The sequence below is a fragment of the Oryctolagus cuniculus genome, chromosome 8 (assembly GCF_051225735.1).
Source record: "Oryctolagus cuniculus isolate XC-2025 breed Fujian yellow rabbit chromosome 8, ASM5122573v1, whole genome shotgun sequence".
NCBI classification, from domain to species: domain Eukaryota; kingdom Metazoa; phylum Chordata; class Mammalia; order Lagomorpha; family Leporidae; genus Oryctolagus; species Oryctolagus cuniculus.
The window spans coordinates 28506919-28526073 of NC_142874.1; the positions used below are offsets into that span (position 1 = coordinate 28506919).

Consider the following 19155-nt stretch of genomic DNA (forward strand, 5'->3'; position numbering starts at 1 on the left):
CCCAGCCATCCCACTCCTTGGAATTTACCCAAAGAAAATTAAATTGGCAAACAAAAATGCTGTCTGCACTTTGATGTTTATTGCAGCTCAATTCACAATAGCTAAGACCCGGAATCAACCTAAATGCCCATCAACAGAAGACTGGATAAAGAAGTACTCTATAGAATACTATACAGCATGTACTCTGTAGAATATCATACAGCAGTCAAAAACAATGAAATCCGGTCATTTGCAACAAAATGGAGGAGTCTGGAAAAGATCATGCTGAGTGAAATAAGCTAGTCCCAAAGGGACAAATATCATATGTTCGCCCTGATCGGTGACAACTAACTGAGCACCAAGAGGAAACCTGTTGAAGTGAAATGGACACTATGAGAAAAAATGACTTCATCAGCCCTTGTCCTGACTGTTGATGTACAACTTAATACTTTATCCCTTTTGGTATTTTTTTTTTTGTTCTACTTAATACTATTGGTTGAACTCTGTAATTAACACACAATTATTCTTAGGTGTTTAAATTGAACTGAAAAGTGATCTCTGTTAAATATAGAGTGGGAATAAGAGAGGGAGAAGAAGTATAATTTGGGACATGCTCATTCTGACTTACCCCAAATGGTAGAGTTAGAAATGTGCCAGGGGACTCCAATTCAATCCCATCAAGGTGGAATGTACCAATGCCATCTCACTAGTCCAAGTGATCAATTTCAGTTCATAATTGATCATACTGATAGGTCTAAGAGTCAAAGGGATCACATAAACAAGGCTAGTATCTGCTAACACTAACTGATAGAATTAAAAAGGTAGAGAATGATCCAACATGGGAAGTGGGATACACAGCAGACTCATAGAATGGCAGATGTCCTAAATAGCACTCTGGCCTCAGAATCAGCCCTTAAGGCATTCAGATCTGGCTGAAGAGCCCATGAGAGTATTTTAGGCATGGAAAGCCAAGACACTCTGGCAAAACAAAACAAAACAAAACCCTAAATGAAAGATCTCTGCAAGTGAGATCCCAGTGGAAAAAACGGGCCATCAAAGAAGGAGGTACCTTTCTCTGAAAGGAAGAGAGAACTTTCACTTTGACTGTGACCTCGTCTAAATAAGATTGGAGTCGGCGAACTCAAAAGGCTTCCATAACCTTGGCATCTCATGACAAGAGCCTAGGGTGATTACTGACACCATAAACAAGAGTGTCAATTTGTTAAGTCAACAACTGGAGTCACTGTGCATTTACTCCTCATGTAGGATCTCTGTCCTTAATGTGTTGTTCAATGTGAATTAATGCTATAACTAGTACTCAAACAGTATCTTATACTTTATGTTTCTGTGTAGGTGCAAACTGTTGAAATCTTTACTTAATATATACTAAATTGATCTCCTGTATATAAAGAGAATTGAAAATGAATCTTGATGTGAATGGAATGGGAGAGGGATTGGGAGATGGGAGGGTTGCGGGTGGGAGGGAAGTTATGGAGGGGGAAAAGCCATTGTATCCTTAAGCTGTACTTTGGAAATTTATATTTACTAAATAAAAGTTGAGAAAAAATAAAAAGAAGGTACAGGGGCTGACGCCGTGGCTCACTTGGTTAACCCTCTGCCTGTGGCGCTGGACCGGGTTCTAGTCCGTTTGCACCTCTCCCAGTCCAGCTCCGGCTGTGGCCCCGGGAAGGGAATGGAGGATGGCCCAAGTGCTTGGGCCCTGCACCCCCATGAGAGACCAGGAGGACGCACCTGGCTCCTGGCTTCAGATCGGCACAGTGCCGGCCGTAGTGGCCATTTGGGGGGTGAACCAGCAGAAGGAAGACTTTGCTCTCTCTCTCTCTCTCTCTGTCTATAACTCTACCTGTCAAATAAATTTAAAAAAGGAAATTATAAATACAAGTTACATAAACAAGAATAAAATTGTGCAGACAAAAGCATCCTTGACACCGTATCTCCTAGAATATCACTTGTGGTGTCCTCTGGTCTGGGACAGGTGGCATTAGGCTGTCACCACTGCTACCTCTGGCTCTTGATTATAGCACAGGGTCAAAGCCTGGAGTGAAATTACTCAGGTTCACAGCTTGCTTTGCACTCATCTGTGTGACCTTTGGTCAGTAACTCGAACTTCCTGGGCCTCTGTTTTCTTTTCTTTTAAACAATTTATTTATTTGAAAGAATGACTTAGAGAGGGAGGGACACACACTGAGAGAGTGAGAAAGAGAAGGAAATTTCCCATCTACTGGTTCACCTCTCAGTGATCCAAGGCAAAACCAGGAATCAGGAACTGTCTCCAGGCCTTGCACATGGCTTGGTTTGCAGGTACCTGAGTGCTTGGACCATCACCCACTACCTCCCAGGTGCATTATCATGAAGCCAAATCAGAAGCAGAGTAGCCACAACTCTGATTGGTGTGTTGATATGGGATACAGGCATCCCAAGTGGTGTCTTCATCCACTGCAGCACAACAACCATTATTTTTATTCATTTGTATGTATTCTTTGAAAGTCACAGGGACAGAGAGATACAGACAGACAGACAGACAGAGATGCCCCATCTGCTGTTTCACTCTTTGAATATCTGAAATAGCCAGGGTTGGTCCAGGCCACTCCTGGGGGACTAGGAACTGAGGCCTCCCAGGTGGATAGCAGGGACCCCAGTACTTGAGCCATCACTTGCTGCCTCCCAGGGTGTGCAGTATCAGGAAGCTGGAGTCGGGGCAGAGCTGAGACTTGAACTCAGTCACTCCATCGTGGGAGTGCCTCTATGCCTAATGCCCACGTCTGTTTCTTTATCAATGGGTAATTTGGGGCAACTGAATTGACACATCTTGGCCTTGGTGTTCTTAGGAGCTGGCCTGGGCCTTGGTGTTATCCTGTTAGAAATAAAAAAACCCATAGAGTGTTAATATCAGCTAATATCAGACAAGGTCATTCTGTGCTTTTGATAAAGAGACACAAGATGAGAGCAATTGATAATATTGTCTAAGTGAAGATAAAGGAAAATCTCCCTGTGCAGACTACAAAATTCCTGGTGATATGAGTGACTGCTACTTCATTAGCCTTATGTAACCTGTCTTTCTTCTAGAATTTGCTGACCAATATACTCAGTTACAGGATCAACTCTGCCTCATGACAGGACCTGATCCATAATGAAACCTGGCTTTTCGGAGCCTTATCCCAAATCATCTTCGTAAATCCCAAATCCTGTAGATTCTTTGAATCAGGCTACAAAATGCCCTATAACTCTCCTTGCCTCTCCTTAATGCAGCAAGGATTAAACCTGACTTGTGCAACCATTCATGCCTCTGATAGGGACTTTGGAGTGCATGTCAATGATGACAGTAGTAATACTTCATAAGGTTTTTATGAGGCTAAAATTAATTAGTGTAAAGGACTCAGAACATGCATGATTTGAAGGAAAAAAAGAGACAGAGTGAAGAAATGAAATGGTGGCTGGCATTGTGGCACAGTGGGTTAAGCCACTGCTTGTGATGTAGGCATTGCATATTCAAGTACTGGACCAGGGCCATTCACGAGTGAAGCAGTGGATGGAAGATTCTCTCTCTCTCTCTCTCTCTCTCTCTCTCTCACACACACACACACACACACTTGCTCTCTGTCTCTCTCTATTCTGAAACTATGTCTTTGAAATAAATAAAATAAACGCTAAAAAATAAAATAAAGGTGTTATTGGCCATCAGTGCTCCTGCCTGATGCTTTTCCTGTAACTTTTGACTTGTATCCATCGAGTTTCTTCTCCTAGAGACTTTCCATCTCCTGCAGCATCCCTGCCCTCAGTGGTTCAGGCCACAGACTGGTAATTCCTTTGTCTCCTAGTGCCCAGGAAAGCCCATGAAAACTAGTGTCTTGCTAAATAACTGCCCTCTAGTTTCTTGAAAATGGCAAATGTCCTCACCTATTTAGTAGGGGTGAACTGAACATTGCTTTGCTAATGCCAGTTTGGGGATATCTCAGAAAGAATGTCTCTGTTTCTCATCCTCATTACTGATTTCTTCTGCTGATCATCCACGCTGGGAAACAGTGACACACAGACCTGGTCCCACCAGGCACTGCTGCTGGGAGTCTTAGCTGTGCTTTCGCTTGAGTTGTCAGGATTGCAAGGTTGACAGGGCTCTCTCCCTGGGCTGCTGGCAGGTAGAAGTCTTTTCTACCCTTTTGTAGAGACAGAGGGTTTCCCTGCCTTGCTGGGGACAGCTTTATTTCTACCCCATCCAATGGCAGTATGACTATGTATATCACACTCATTCTTGGTCTGCTGATGCTCTGTCTTTGGCCCACTTGTCTATATGTGGACAACGTGATAAACAAGACTTAAAAGACATGCTCATCCCTTTCTGCCTGATTCTGGGTTTGAATTTCGTCCCTCCTTTTATGAGGATATCAAGGATCCTGGGTAACAGGCCACCCTAATGGCCTCACTGTAACCTGATTCTCTCCATAGAGACCCTCTTTTGAAATAAGCTCACACTGTGTGGTCCTGAAGGTTACCCCTTCAAAAAGTGAATTTTGAGAGCAGCAACCCATAATCATTGTTACCTGAATTTAAAATAAAACTTTAGAGTTTGAAAGCCATGGCTGTCTTCTCAGAAGCAAAAGGTGTCTAAGAATTAGTTAAACCATAACTTTTATTTTATTTTTTTAAAGATTTATTTACTTATTTGAAAGTCAGAGCCACACAGAGAGAGGAGAGGCAGAGAGAGAGAGAGAGAGAGAGAGGTCTTCCATCTGATGGTTCACTCCCCAATTGGTCGCAATGGCCGGAGCTGCGCTGATCTGAATCCAGGAGTCAGGAGCTTCTTCTGGGTCTCCCGTGCAGGTGCAGGGGCCCAAAGACTTGGGACATCTTCTTACTGCTCTCCCAGGCCATAGCAGAGAGCTGGGTTGGAAGAGGAGCAGCTGGGACTCGAACCGGCACCCATATGGGATATCGGTGCTAAGGGCGTTAACCCACTGCAGCACAGCACTGACCCCATAACTTTGATTTTGCTAAGATGGTTCTTTAAAGGGCAGTGTAGGGGCCGGCGCTGTAGCACAGCAGGTTAAAGTCCCAGCCTGCAGTGCCAGCATCCCATATGGGCATTGGTTTGGGTCCTGGCTGCTCTACTTCTGATCCAGCTCTCTGTTATGGCCTGGGAAAGCAGTAGAAGATGGCCCAGGTCCTTGGGCCTCTGCACCCACGTGGCTCCTGCCTTTGGATCAACTCAGCTCCTGCAGTTGTGGCCATTCGGGGAGTGAACCAGTGAATGGAAGACCTCTCTCTGTCTCTACCTCTCTCTGTAACTCTTTTAAATAAATAAAATAGATCTTAAAAAAAGAATTAAAAAAAAGGCAGTGTGATGAGGAATATGCCATGGTGTAGACAGACTGTGGGGTTACTGGTTGAATAAGAAGTGGTATCATTCATGTTACCCCTGGGCTACACCTTCAAACCTAAATGACAGTTTCATTCTTGGGAAGACAACTCCCCTTTGTAATTATCGAGGATTTTCTTTAGTGGAGCCAGAAGTTCCTTAGGTCACTCATGTTTTCTTGTGAGACCCACAGAGGCGTGCATTTGCTGCATCATTTTAAGAGTCCCAGGTAGTTCTGGGGCGGACCAAGAAGCACATCTCATAAAGCAAGTGGCAGCTGTATGCTCCTAGGGAGGAAGCAGACCGTGTCATAGTCACACTGAAATCTGACTTTCATTAGATTTGTCTTGGACCAGTGGAGCTTAAAACTTCAAGGACATTTTTTTGAAAATGTGTTTTACAAAAAGCAAAGACTTGATTTAGACCAAGAAAATGTCCATTTGTGTACGTGTGTCTCTGTGTGTGTCTATTTGCTTGCATTACTTTTAAACAATTTAAAGGACAGCTTATTTTTGGAGCCCCTTGGGGCCTACTCTATAAGCTTTTTTTTTTTTCCCTGAAGCAATTTTTTTTCTGACAAGCTCTTTGTTTTATCCATTTCTCAAAATTTGGCATCTTTTCTGGCTTCTAGAATTTCAGTTCCCATCTTAGAGGCACTAGGCCCATCTCTTCCTGGGTTCACATGGGCTCTTGCTACCTGGTGTTAAACCTTAGTTGTACCTCATCAAGTGCCCTGCTCCACGTTTCATCCTGGAAAATGGAAACTCGATTATTATAAATTCTTTATATGAGGGCACCTCAAAAAGTATGTGGGGAAAAGAATGGAAACAAAATATAGGATAATTTTGGTGCAAAAGTTTTTGAGACTTTTTTCATAACTTTCAATTTCTGTGCACTTTTGAAGCCCTCTATTCCATTTGATTAGCTCTGTTTGCTTTAGTGAACAGATTCTTTTTTTTAATTTTAGAATACAATATTAGTGCACTTATAAATGATGATTTGGTGATGTATTTTCTTCTGGAACCACGGGATGCTTAGAATATCTTTTCTCCTGTGTTCTACCACGATTTTCATCCTTATACTTTTTACTATTCTTTCAATATAATATGATTTTAAATAAAATTTGCAATACAATTGCTATGTTCCATGTGAGTTAAAAGTTTTGGAGCAGTAAGAATATGAATGGAAGTACGCTATACTAATACAAGATCTTACGACTGCTATTTGAATCAGTCTTATGTAATCATTTGGCTGTTCCATTGTGTTCTCTCATAAATAAGTCACAAGTACGTTATTGTTTCCTTTCCAAGGCTCAACAAAATACAGAAAATATTGTGAAAAGCCTTCAGTCAATACACTTAACTTGATATGACCCGTAATCCTGTGGCCTTTCCTCTGCTTTTGGATGCATCTCCACCCATGAAGTATGTTGTGGACCCACCCACGTGGCTCTGAATTTAGGTGCACCACTGTCTCAGCAGTGATCATATTAGGTAGTGATCACTAATGTCTGCTCTTTTTCCCTCTCTTCTCTTTCCTCCTCTTCCTTCCTTCTCATTCTCTTCTTCCCTCCTTTCTCACTCTCCTCTTCCCTTTCTTCCTTCTCCTTCTTCTTCAACAGACTTTCTCGTTGTACTCTTAGGTTATTGAAGTCAAAGCTGATGATTGTTTGAAACACCAGAACTAGCACAATGCCCATTACTTAATACACACTTGGGCCCTGCACCCGCATGGGAGACCAGGAGAAGCACCTGGCTCCTGGCTTCGGATCAGCGCGGTGCACCGGCCACAGCGGCCATTTCGGGGGTGAACCAACGGAAAAGGAAGACCTTTCTCTCTGTCTCTCTCTCTCACTGTCCACTCTGCCTGTCAAAAAAAAGTCTGTTGAATTAAGCAAAGAATATGTAAACCAGTAAAAAAAGAAATATATGGGGGCATGAATAGTTTATATGAAAACAGATTTTTTTTCTTTCTGTTCTTGTCACTATTAAATGCTTTTAGAAGGGCATATGAAGAATTCAGTATCAGTACTGAACAAGCATCCTTCAGATTTAGAGCAATGACCAGATATGGGTTTCCGGAGGGGAAATAAACACGTTTTTCAGGAAATTGCCAAGTAGTTTGAAATACAGGCTAAAAGTGCCAGCCAGAAAGTTATAGAATGCAAAGGAACATAAAAATCAGTGAAGGCAATATCGTGCAAGCCATTTACACACATATGAGAAGCTGTAATGACAGTGTTTGGACCTGCTGTCATAGAAAGAGAGAAAATAATGAAAAGTAGAAGTAGAGCCATTTTTGCTTTTGTTGCTCCATCAATTAAGGGCCACTTCTGCATAGATAAACAAAGTGCTTGTGGGCATCCGTTCTCTGGTTCTCTGCCTTTCATCCTGGAGAATGAAAGTAGCAGGTCGTCAAAATGTAACTCTAGGCCAGTGAAGCACACCTGGCTGCTCTCCTGGGCTGTAGGTGTGGGGTGTGAATGAAGGAAGAGATGACAGGGAGACGTCAGTGTGCGTGTGGTTCTGTAAAGGGCCAGCTGGTTAATAGAAAGAACTAGAAAAGGAAAACAGCAGGCGGGCTTCGTTCCTGTGATTTCTTGCATGAGAATTTTCGTGTTTCATGCATGACGCATGAGGTAAAGTTACTCACCCTTGCAAAAGTATGCACTCTGAAATCTTTCCAGACTTTCTCAAAACTTCGGTGATGCGAATGCCACTGCGGCACGCTGAGTCACGCTGCTGCTCGTGATGCCAGCATCCCACATTGGAGGCTGGTTCCAGTCCCAGAGGCTTTGCTTCCAGTCCATCTCCCTGCTCCTGCACCTGTGAAAGCAGCAGACTGTGGCTCAAGTTGTTGGATCCTCGCTATCCACTCTGGAGGCCCAACTGGAGCTCCTGGCTCCTGGCTTCGGCCTGACCCAGCAGCCTTGGCTGTTGTGGACATTTGGAAAGTGAACCAGTGGATGGAAAATCACCCCTGCCTAGTCACCCTGTCTTTCAAATCAATCAACCAATCAATCTTTTTTTAAAAAAATAAAAAAACAAGGAGGAAAATAGCTTTGGTGAACTGTCAACCAGATATATCTGTCCAAAAGGAAATGCCTGCTTGGTTTGGTCAGTCTGTCTTTCGGTCTATCTATCTGCAATATGTATGTGTATTATACACATGTACATATATGCACACACATATACTTCCCTTTTTAAAACCCCTAAGTTGTAACAAACTTAAAAAATACTTTTAAAAATAGTCTGTAGATATATTTTAAATATAATATAGATGAACTGAACAAATTCATTTGGGTAAACTGGCCAGATCTTGTTTGGAATTTCTTACCCATTTTAGGGGATACACTTTCTTTTCTATCTACGTGTAATAATCTGAAGTACAGAAGGAACAAAACAGCTATCAGGAATCCTCTCTCGGTAAATCCGTGCGTGTGGCTGGTTACAAACCTCAGGCTGAGTGAGCAGCTCCTGCTGTCACTGGAGATACAGTTTTATTTATTATTCCAACTTTTAGGTAGTGGGTATCTCCTATGGGGCATGAACAATGATGTTTGATTATTTACTTCCAGACTGTTAAAAGCTCAAATTCAGTGTATCCCCTTGTTAGAGTAAAGAGAGATTTGAACTCGCCTGCCTGTAAACGTTGCTTATGATTTGGAGTGGAGAGTCCTGCACCTGTCAGCAGCATCCCCAGTGCCCCGCCCCATCCTATCTCCTGCTCTCAGCGTCAGTCCACTGATAGGTGCTCAGAGACCCCAGGCGGGCTGTGAAGATTCCCTCACCTGGGGCCTGGCCACAGGCAGACTGGTGTTGACTGTGCCTCCCATTAATTTTTCTCGTATGACCTGGTTACGTTTGGCTTTTTTTATTATCTTCTTTCCCGGATACAGAGTAAACTTTAATCTCCTGTTTCTCACTCTGTTCAGTTACAATTTTCAGTTACCTGGGGGAAAAAAGAAATTTTCCTTTTTTAAAAATGCTATTTAGTTAGGCAGAGTGAGAGAGAGAGAGAGAGAGAGAGAGAGAGAGAGAGAGGAGAGAAAGAAAGAGAAAGAGAGATTGACTTCCTAAATGCCCACAAAGTCCAGGACTAAGCTGAGCTAAGCCAGGAGGCAGAAACTCAGTCTGAGTCTCCCACTTTGGTGGCAGGGACTCAGCCACTTGAGCCATCACTGTTGCCTCCCAGGGTGAGCATTTGCCTGAAGCTGAAGTTAGGAGCCGGGCAGGGAACCCAGGGATAAGATACAGGATGGAGTGTCTTGAGTGGTAAGACAAATACTTGCCCTTTAAAATATTTTATTTGTCCTTTTCTTGTTCCACATACAAGAGAACATGAACAGATCAGATCACGAGAGGAATATCTAATAAGACAGAGACATGATTGGAAAATTTGGATGAGTATTTTAAGGACCCAGGTTCGGAAGCCAGTCTGTTTTCTGTTTGTAGGCTTCTGTATTATGTTAAACAGTTAATCATGAGCTGGACACTTCATACTGTTTTATAGACATAGTCTTGTAAAATTGCAAAATTCCAATTTTATTAAGTTGTGCACATTCTGTACCTTTACTGAATAATTGATTAATTATAACACTGAAAATAAGTCATTTATGGAATAAGTAAGTCCTCTCTCTCCGGCCTCTACATTCGATGTCAGTCTTTTGTTCATATTGAAAGTGTTTTAGCTGAGAAGCTTGGAGAACTAGGTTCCTTGTTAGTTAAGTCATGTCTTCTTGGTGTAATTAAGAAAAAATACTCAGAAGTTACTCTGCCTTTGATATTTTCTGCTTCCTTGTTATCTGTTGCTTGCAAATCTCTCTCTCTCTCTCTCTCTCTCTCTCTCTCTCTCTTGTGTTCTTTCTCTTGCCCTGTTTTTCTTTGTTTTGAAATCAGGTACTCTTAGAGCTGACTTGAATTTTTGCAACTGTGAATCACAGCCCCATCTTCTGGGTTTTTTTAAACCAGTAAATAAAATAACCCAGAGCTGCAGCTGGGGGTTGAACAGTGGAGCTTTGCTGCTTCTCCACCTTGCAGAAACAACAGCAGTTCTGAAATGTGACTGTTCTTTCTGTATTTCCAGGTTCCGGTAATAGATTATTTCCTTTTTCAGGTCTTCTTATAAAAAGGTCAACTTATACAATTGATAGAGACTAATGACTTTAGTCTGGAGCGTGAAGCTGAGTCCCCAGGTTTCAAAGTTAGGCTCTGCCACTGTCCGGCTGTGTGGCTTTGGCAAGGTGTTAGTGCCCTCATAGTATCACGGCCTCATCTTCCCATTAGTAAGAATGGACAGATGAGATAATTATGGAGATGATTTAAGGAATTAATAGATCAGTGTCTTCCCCATTGAAATTGATCAATAAATGTTAGCTTGTGTCCTCTGCTTAGGATAGCATGTAATGTATGTTGGCCATACAGCAAAGATTTGTTGAATGTGTGAGTCAATCATGTACCGTCAGCACCTGGTGCATTTTTTGAGTTTTCTGTTTGAGTTTCTTGTAGAAGTAAGACATTCAGAATCTGTCTTTGAGCTTGTAACTTTCAGGTCAGTTCCATGCTGGACAAATCAATTAGATAATACCCTTAATTTTTATTTGCAATAGTGAAACATAGCTTTTGCAAATGATTACCCTGGATATAAAAATGAGAAATGATTAATATTTTCTCTACTTGAGTGAACACTGCTGCCTCCCAGGTTCTGCATTAACAAGAAGATAGAGGTAGATGCTGGAGCAATTTTAACAACTTCAGTGCCATTCTACTATGGTTAAGTGCACTGCTGCTTAACACCGTTTGCACATGTATTGAAAGGGATCCATACAGTCCTCTGAATTTCTAATGCTTGGACAGACACAGACACACACACACACGCACACATAAAACTAAAGCTATTTATTGACTAATTAAATCTAGTTTTCTCAACAACTTGAAGTTCGACAAATGTTCTCTGTCTACATTTGTTCCCTCACTTAATTGTTTAAATGAAACCAGATGATCTTTTATTATTAATTGTAATCAAGGTAATCTTACTGTACCTTTCAAATAACAGTCTGCCACAGAAATTGGGATTCCATTTCTTAGCCTGAATTCTTATACAATAAAATACCCACTATTTTTGTTTCATAGTTTCCTCTTCATAATAGCAAGTGGTACCACACTCTCTAATTGGATAATTCATTATAATTTTCCAAAAGCATTTTCACAGGAGGATGAAGGTTGACTCAATATAATTATATTGAATTGCACAATGGTTGTATCAAGAAGTCCCTGCTTTCAAATGATATCTGATAATGAAACTGCCAATGCCAGTTGGTGAAAGATGATTGTTATTAAACCCCAATCAGTTTTCACAATGATGAATGGTTTATACTCCTGAAATCCCCACACCATTGGAAATCATTTATGAAATATTGAACTTTCAGTTCTACAAATAATATATTGGTATACCTGTTTTTTGGGATTATTAATGATCAATTTCTTTTTTGTTCTAACTGTACTTTTTTTTTTATCAAGGAAGATGCAGAAAACAGCACTAAATGTCAAGGTATAACTTGTATGGGGAGAGACAGGAGTATTACAGCACTGAGGTTGCCACAGTGAAATCTCTCATTCTGTGGGAGAGGAAATAAAAAATAAAATAAAATAAAATGATATGAGAGCATTTGAGCTGGGAGTGTCCCATAAACTTCTGGAAGTATACCGGAAATTAGTCTTTTTTTCCCTCATAATTTAAACACATTTGGGACATGGGACTGTATAATAAATGCAATTCATTATGAAAACACAAAGATTAATTCTTGTGATTGAAATATTTGAGAAATATTCAGAATAAACTTCCTTTATAGTTTTTCCCCACTATGGAATCATGACACAAAAAGACTCATATTTCTCATTTCATTGTTTAGATACCATTTTCACTGATAGAAAGGAACTATATATGTAAGTAAATGTTTCACATTGAAATATTTTGCCATTTGGGACAGTGGAGTGGGCGGTGCCTGAGCCAGTGCAAAAACCGATGCTTTGAGTTCTGTACTTTCCACTACTGTACACGTTTCATTGTCTCTAGGATGCCGTTCATTATAAAACAGCCCAATTTCAGGGATATAAAATGTGAAAAATGGCAGCTGGCAGTTGTTAGGCACAATTGATTATATTACACATCTTCAGCTCAAAGCAGTGAAAACTCTTTGAATCAATACAATACAGTAACTGTCTTCTTTCCTCCTGCCTGCATTATGTTACCGAGGACGGGAGGGAATTAAAAATGATGACCACTTACTGTTTGCCAGATATGTGTTAAAGGTTCAGCTTTTCTAACACTTGATTCCTTTCCAGCAGTATAACCACACAAGAGGTGAAAAATCAGAAATTCAGAAAGTAAATTGCAAATCTGTGCCCGAGTTCAAATTCTACAGTCTATCTACTTTGTAAGTTCTATGTAGATAGTTGAATAATGCAGCTATATTTGATACCTCTATCATTTTTCCCATGATTCTGTAGGAATACAGGAGATATGGTTGTTCTCTTGGGCATACTGATTGTGTATGTGTAAGCGTGTGTTATCCTGATTTTTCCCAGCAACACCTGCACATAGTTTTAAAGACTCAAATAGTGCTCAGGGTACGTAATAAAACACCAGAATCTCTGTCCCTCTCATCTCCCCTGAAGCCTCCATGATATACTTTACAAACCATTGTTTTGGCTCTTACATATCTCCGTATTAATAATGAAATGTAAAATCTGCTCTCTGTTGATTCTTCAGTTCATGATATTATTTATTATAAATCAGGATAATGTAATTACAGAAGCCAGTACAGTATGTAATTACATTACAGAAGCCAGGAGGCTTGACCTCCATTCAGGGCGCCCAGGAGGCCGGGAGGCGTGGTCCCTGGGTCACAGGCTGGAGAGGCCGCCCCGCCTGCAGCCCTGGGGCTTCGGACGCTGGACGCGGCAGGCAGCGCGGAGGTGCGTCCCGCGGCGCCACGGCGGCCGCCCATGGGGAGTGCGCCTGCGCCCGGCGCTGTGCCCCGGAAGTGGCCCCTTGTGCCCCGGAAGTGGCCCCTTGTGGCCCGCGGCGCTCAGGTAGGAGTCCTCGCGGGTCCCGTCCGCTGCTGCCGGAGAGCCCGCGCGAGCCGTCGGGAGCCGTCCTGGACGCTGCCGGCGGAGCCTGCGGGAGACCCAGCGCCCCCGGGGTCAGGCCGGGCTCAGAGAGGCTGCGGCCCGAGGCTGCCGCGCCGTTTCCCGGGCGCGGTTCTCTTCTTCGGCCCTTCGTGGAAGCAGCGGCCTTCGCGGGCCCCTGTGCCGCCAGCAGACCGGGCCCCCTTGGCGGTGAGTGATGCGGGGGCTGTTGGGGTTTCCCGCTGCGAGTCTTCGCTGCCGGCGTGCCTGTTGCTCTCGGGTCCCGAAGGCGCGGGTGGAGTCGTGGTCTTGCTGTGCGGACGGTCGGTCTGCAACTTTCCCCAGTGTGCGAGCAGCTGTGCCAGAGCAGAGGGGCTCCGTCTCCTCCTGGAGCGGCCCCGCGTTCCCGTCTGTTTGCGTTTTGATGGCCCAGCCGCCCTGCTCGAGACCCCCGAGACTGCTGACGGGGAGGAATAAGAGCGAAAACGCTCGTCTGTTTCCTGGTCTAGGAGGACAGTTTCCGGTTAACTGGCATTTGGTGTGATGTTAGCGCTCTGTGGGTTTTCAGTGAGAGGCCATTGTCAAGCCGAGGTTTACCTTCTGTTCCTGATTTGATGATTCCTTTTTTTTTTTTTTTTAATATCGCCAAAGCGGTGGGAGTTTTTGTGAAATAGGTTTTCTGTGTCTATAGGGATACTTTGTGGGCTTTCCCCATGTTTATTCTGTTCTGTGATATATTGATTGTGTATGGTAGCCATCCTTGCATTCCTGGAGTTGCACCCAGCGTGCTAAGCTTTGGTTGTGCTTCAGGAGCGCGTTTGGTAATATTTTGTTAAGGAATGTGACAGCGCAGTCATGACAGATACGTATGTGCCGTTTTCTTTATGATGCATTTGTTTTGGATGTTGGGAAAATGTTGGTCCGAAGGGATGAGATGGAAGATTTTTCCCCTTCATCTCCTTTTTGGAAGGGTTTGCAAATCACGGGTTTTAACTATCCTTCCCACAGGAGTTCTGTGTTAATAGGCTAGGTGATGCATATAGTATCAAGTTCGATATAAACTCTAGTAGTTGGCCGTGATGTAGTATTTTATTTATAGCTATGTCTCCCCCCCCCCTTTTTTTTTTTTTATAAAGTTCTTATTTGTTTATTTGAAATTCGGAATTACATGCAGAGAGAGAGAAAGAGAAAGTAAGTCTTTCATCTGCTGGTCCTCTCCAAATTAGCGCAATGATGGGAGCTGAGCAGATCCGGAGCCAGTATTCAGGAGCCAGGGGCCCGGTGGCAGGTTCTCAGAATGGAGCACCAGATAAAGTCCCTGGCTTCTGTTTCAGCCTGGCCCAGCCCTGGCCTTTGTAGCCACCTGGGAGGAGGGCGAACCACCAGATGGGCAATCACTGAGAGAGAGCAAGAGTGCTTGCGATGCCCCATGCACTGCTTCTCTCCCCAAGTGGCTTCAAAGGCCAGCGCCGGGCCAGGCAGAAGCCAGGAGGCAAGAACTCCATTCAGGACTCCCAGGAGGGAAGGAGGCAGGATCCAAGTACCTGGGCCATCAGCGGCTGCCTCCCTGGTTCCCAACCTGGAGTAGCGGGATTGGAATCGGCTCTTGGGCGCCCCACACTGGACGTAGCAGCATGCAGATGTGTCCCATGGCGCCATGGCAGCTGCCTGTGGGGAGTGAATTTGCGCCCTGCGCTGTGACCAGGAATTGTACCCGTAGGTACATCTCCTGCTCAGCCATCCTCAGATGGAAGTCTGCTCCTCATCTGTTCCTGCCCAAAAGCCTGTTCAAGTCTTGAGGAGCCGTCCTCGATGCTGCTGGCGGAGCCTGAGTGAGACCCAGTGCCTCCGGGGTCAGGCCTGAATCAGAGACACTGCAGCCCGGGACAGCCGCATCAGTTACCTTGCCCTTCTGGAAATGTGTAGGCGCGGTCCTCTTCTTGGGCAGTCTGGAAGTCTACCCCTCGGGCCTCGGCTCCTGTTCCAGAGGAGCAGAAACGCTCTTTGGTGAGTTGGGCGCGATGGCCTTGCTGTCGTCACGGGGTAGGTGGGGCCTGGGGTGCAGATAGCAGGCAAGGGGTGTGCATGTGAGGGGTGGAGGGGAGAGGAGGAGGAGAGAGGCGGCCAAGGGAGATTCGGGAGGAGAGAGGAAGGGGGGAGAAGGAAAAGGTGGCGTGAAGGTGGGGTGGCGTGGAAGGAAGGGGAAGGAAGGCGTGTGGGGCAGCGTCGAGGGAGGGCGAGTGTGACAGGAGTGCCGGTGGGCGGGTGGAGGCGGGGGTTGGGAGAGGAAGAACTTTTCCCACGGCCCGGGTTCCATTTTGGAGGTTTCCTGGCCCTGGCTGGAATCAGTCTTGGCCACGTCCGTGAGAAGCGGCCTTGACTCCCGGCCTCTCTTCTCTGGGTGGTTCTGAACTGTAATGTGTGTGCGGGAAAGCTGGCCTGGGGCACTCGAATTAACTTGCACGTAATCCGGTGAATTTTCACAGACTGCACACAAGGACTAGACAGCAGAAGCTTAGAGAAACCCCAGGAATCCCTTTGTGCTCTGTTCCAGCCTGTCCAAGGTTCTGACACCTCATGGTAAGTACTGGATTGTTTTTTCTTTTTAAAGACTGGTGTGAAAGGCAGAGTTACTGATGAGGCAGTGGTGGAGAGAGAGTCAGTGTATGGGTTCACACCCCAGGTGGCTACGATGTCCTGGGGCTGCGCCAGGCTGAAGCAGAAGCCAGGTACTTTATCCAGGACTCCAGTGTGGGTTCGGGTGCCCAAGTCCTTGGGCCTCTTGCTCTGCTTTCCTGGGCTTGTTAGCAGCCAGCTGGATCACGAGTGCAACAACCTGGGCATTTGGGGGTGGGGGCGGGCCGAGCCGTGGCAGAGTGGATGAAGCTGCTGCCTGAAGTAGCAGCATCCCATATGGGTGGTGGTTCAAGTCCCAGCACCTCCACTTCCGTCCCAGCACCTCCGCTTCCATTCCAGCTCTGCTGTGGCCCGGCCCAGCAGTAGAAGAGTACCCAAGTCCTTGGTCTCCTGCAACTGTTTGGGAATCCTGGAGGAAGCTGCAGGCTCCTGCTTCAAATCTGCTCAGGCTGAAAATGGAGAGAAGTGGAGAAAGTTTACAGGTGGCACTGATGGCTTGATGGAAATGAAGGAGTGAGAATGATGCTAGGGTTTGACTTGAGCTGCTGGTGAAATGGTGGGTCAGTTATTGCAGGGGAAGATAGGGGGCCAGAGCAAGAGGTTTCATGGGGAAATCAGCAGTTTGGTTTTGATACATTGAGTTTCCTGTGTGTGTGGTTGTGGTTGTGTAAGGACAGATGTTGATGGAATGGTATGACTTTTTGTTTTAGACGACTGGGATAGATTTAAATCCAGAGTGAATTTCTGGGAGCAGCTATTGCAGTTATGTAGGTGACACGATGAGACTCTGAACTGGGACAGTGGCTGTGCAGGGGGAGGATGTGCAAGGTCTGTGTGAAATAGGACCAGTTGGCCTTAGTGACAGTTCAGTTGTAGCTACTGGTACAACTTAACCAATTGAACTTAGGTAACATTGGTGGTTCAGGATAACTCTTAGTTCTAATGCTTGGTGATTAGTGGTGCCGGCCTGTCAGGAGAAGGAAGAAGGGAGTGAGTGAGCTCAGCCCAGGAGGTGTGGAGTTTTCCGCCTGTGGGCTCTCGCAGGGAAGACACCTGGCAGCCTGCCTGGGCTGTGAGCATGGAAAGGGAGACTCACTGCTCCTAGGATGTCAGATGTGTGTATGATTGCTTTGGAACCTTAAGAGTTGCTGCTTTAGCTTCAGACTTAGTAATCTGGGGTTGCATTGAGAAAAACAGCATTGAAAGAAATGCTCCCAAAGGAAATTAGATATTGCATTCTAGGATCACAACACAGTTAGTGCTTTATGATCCACTTGTTCTGCAATCTTCTACTCTAAAGAAATAAAAATGCAAACAAACATTCACGTGCAAAGATGTTTAAAGTCACCTTAGTTGTAATGAAGAATGGGATAAATGCACAGAAGGTAATCCTCCATGTTAGCATGCTCATTCTAGTGAAGGGGTTATGGTGGCTTTTATCCTCTCCTTTTTGAATGATTGTGATTTACAGTTTTTCAAACCTGAGCATGTCTTCCTTTCTGATGAGGGAGGAAAAATGAAGTTAGGAATAATATATACATGGAAAAGAATAATATATAAGTAAGTAGCAAATTCTGCTGCATCCATAGAGTAAAATGTTAGAAAGCTATTTAGTTTTTTAAGATTGTATGGATGTAAGTAGGTATGTATGTATTTGAGAGGCAGAGTTACAGACAGTGAGAGGGAGAGACAGAGAGAAAGGCCTTCCGTCTGGTGGTTCACTCCCCAAATGGCCACAACGGCTGGAGCTGTGCCGATCCGAAGCCAGGAGCCAGGAGCTTCTTCCTGTCTCCGGCATGACTGCAGGGGCCCAAGGACTTGAGCCATCTTCCCCTGCTTTCCCAGGCCATAGCAGAGAGCTGGATTGGAAGAGGAGCAGCTGGGACTAGAACCGGCGCCCACATGGGATGCAGGCGCTGCAGGCAGAGGATTAACCCACCCACCCACAACGGCAGCCCCGAAAGCTATTTCTTTTGTTATGAAAAGTTTTTAAGTAGGTGGGTAAATGCTTATAAAGTGTTAAGGATCACCTCTTAGTTGAGCCTGTGATTATATGAGCATATACGTCTTCTGTTGGCAAGCTGGCATCAAAAGGGGTTTTCGTGGGATTGATTTTGAATACTTGTTTTCTTATTTTCCAAAATAGTTTTAAATACATTTATTTTCCTTTTTCTTTTTTAATAGATTTTTTGACCTCTCTTTTAACTTGAAAAATTTTGTTCTATTCCTGTTGATGCTACCATTTGAGAAACTACACATATGCTCTACTGTACCAACATACACACATACTTTAGTTTTTCAACTTCTATTTAATAAATATAAATTTCCAAAGCACAATGTTTGGATTATAGCGGCTTTTCCCCCAGTAACATCCATCCCACCCGCAACCATCCCATCCCCCACTCCTTCTCCCATCCCATTCTTCATCAAAATTCATTTGCAATTCTCTTCATGTATAGAAGATCAAATTAGTATATACTAAGTAAAGATTCCAACAGACTGCACCCACACAGACACACAAAGTATAGAGTACTGTTTGAGTAGTAGTTTTAGCATTCATTCACAGAGTACAACACATTAAGGACAGAGATGTTACATGGGGAGTAAGTGCACAGTGACTCCTGTTGTTGATTTAACAATGGACACTCTTATTGATGATGTCAGTAATCACCAGAGGTTCTTGTCATGAGCTGCCAAGGCTATGGAAGTTCCTCTGGAGTTCACCAACTCTGATCTTATTTAGACAAGGCCAGAGTCAAAGTGGAAGTTCTCTCCTCCCTTCAGAGAAAAGTACCTCCTCCTTTGCTGGCCTGTTCTTTCCTCTGGGATCTCACTCACAGCGTTCTTAAATTTAGGTCATTTTTTTCTTTTGCCAGAGTGTCTTGACTTCCCATGCCTGAAATACTCTCATGGGCTTTTTAGCCAGATCCGAATGCCTTAGGGGCTGATTCGGAGGCCAGAGTGCTGTTTAGGGCTTTGGCCATTCTATGAGTCTGCTGTGTATCCTGCTTCCCATGTTGGATTGTTTTCTCCTTT

At 44.3% G+C, this 19155-nt stretch overlaps 1 protein-coding gene across 1 annotated transcript in view; it reads left to right on the top strand.

The window, feature by feature from the left end:
* The window catches only part of LOC149124944 (uncharacterized), a 99423-nt gene that overhangs the window by 53483 nt on the left and 26785 nt on the right, over positions 1–19155 (top strand). The window contains exons 3-4 of the transcript XR_016211781.1: positions 15203–15489; positions 15969–16062. The gene's annotated coding sequence lies outside the window, so the exon portion shown is untranslated. The remainder of the gene's footprint in view (positions 1–15202; positions 15490–15968; positions 16063–19155) is intronic.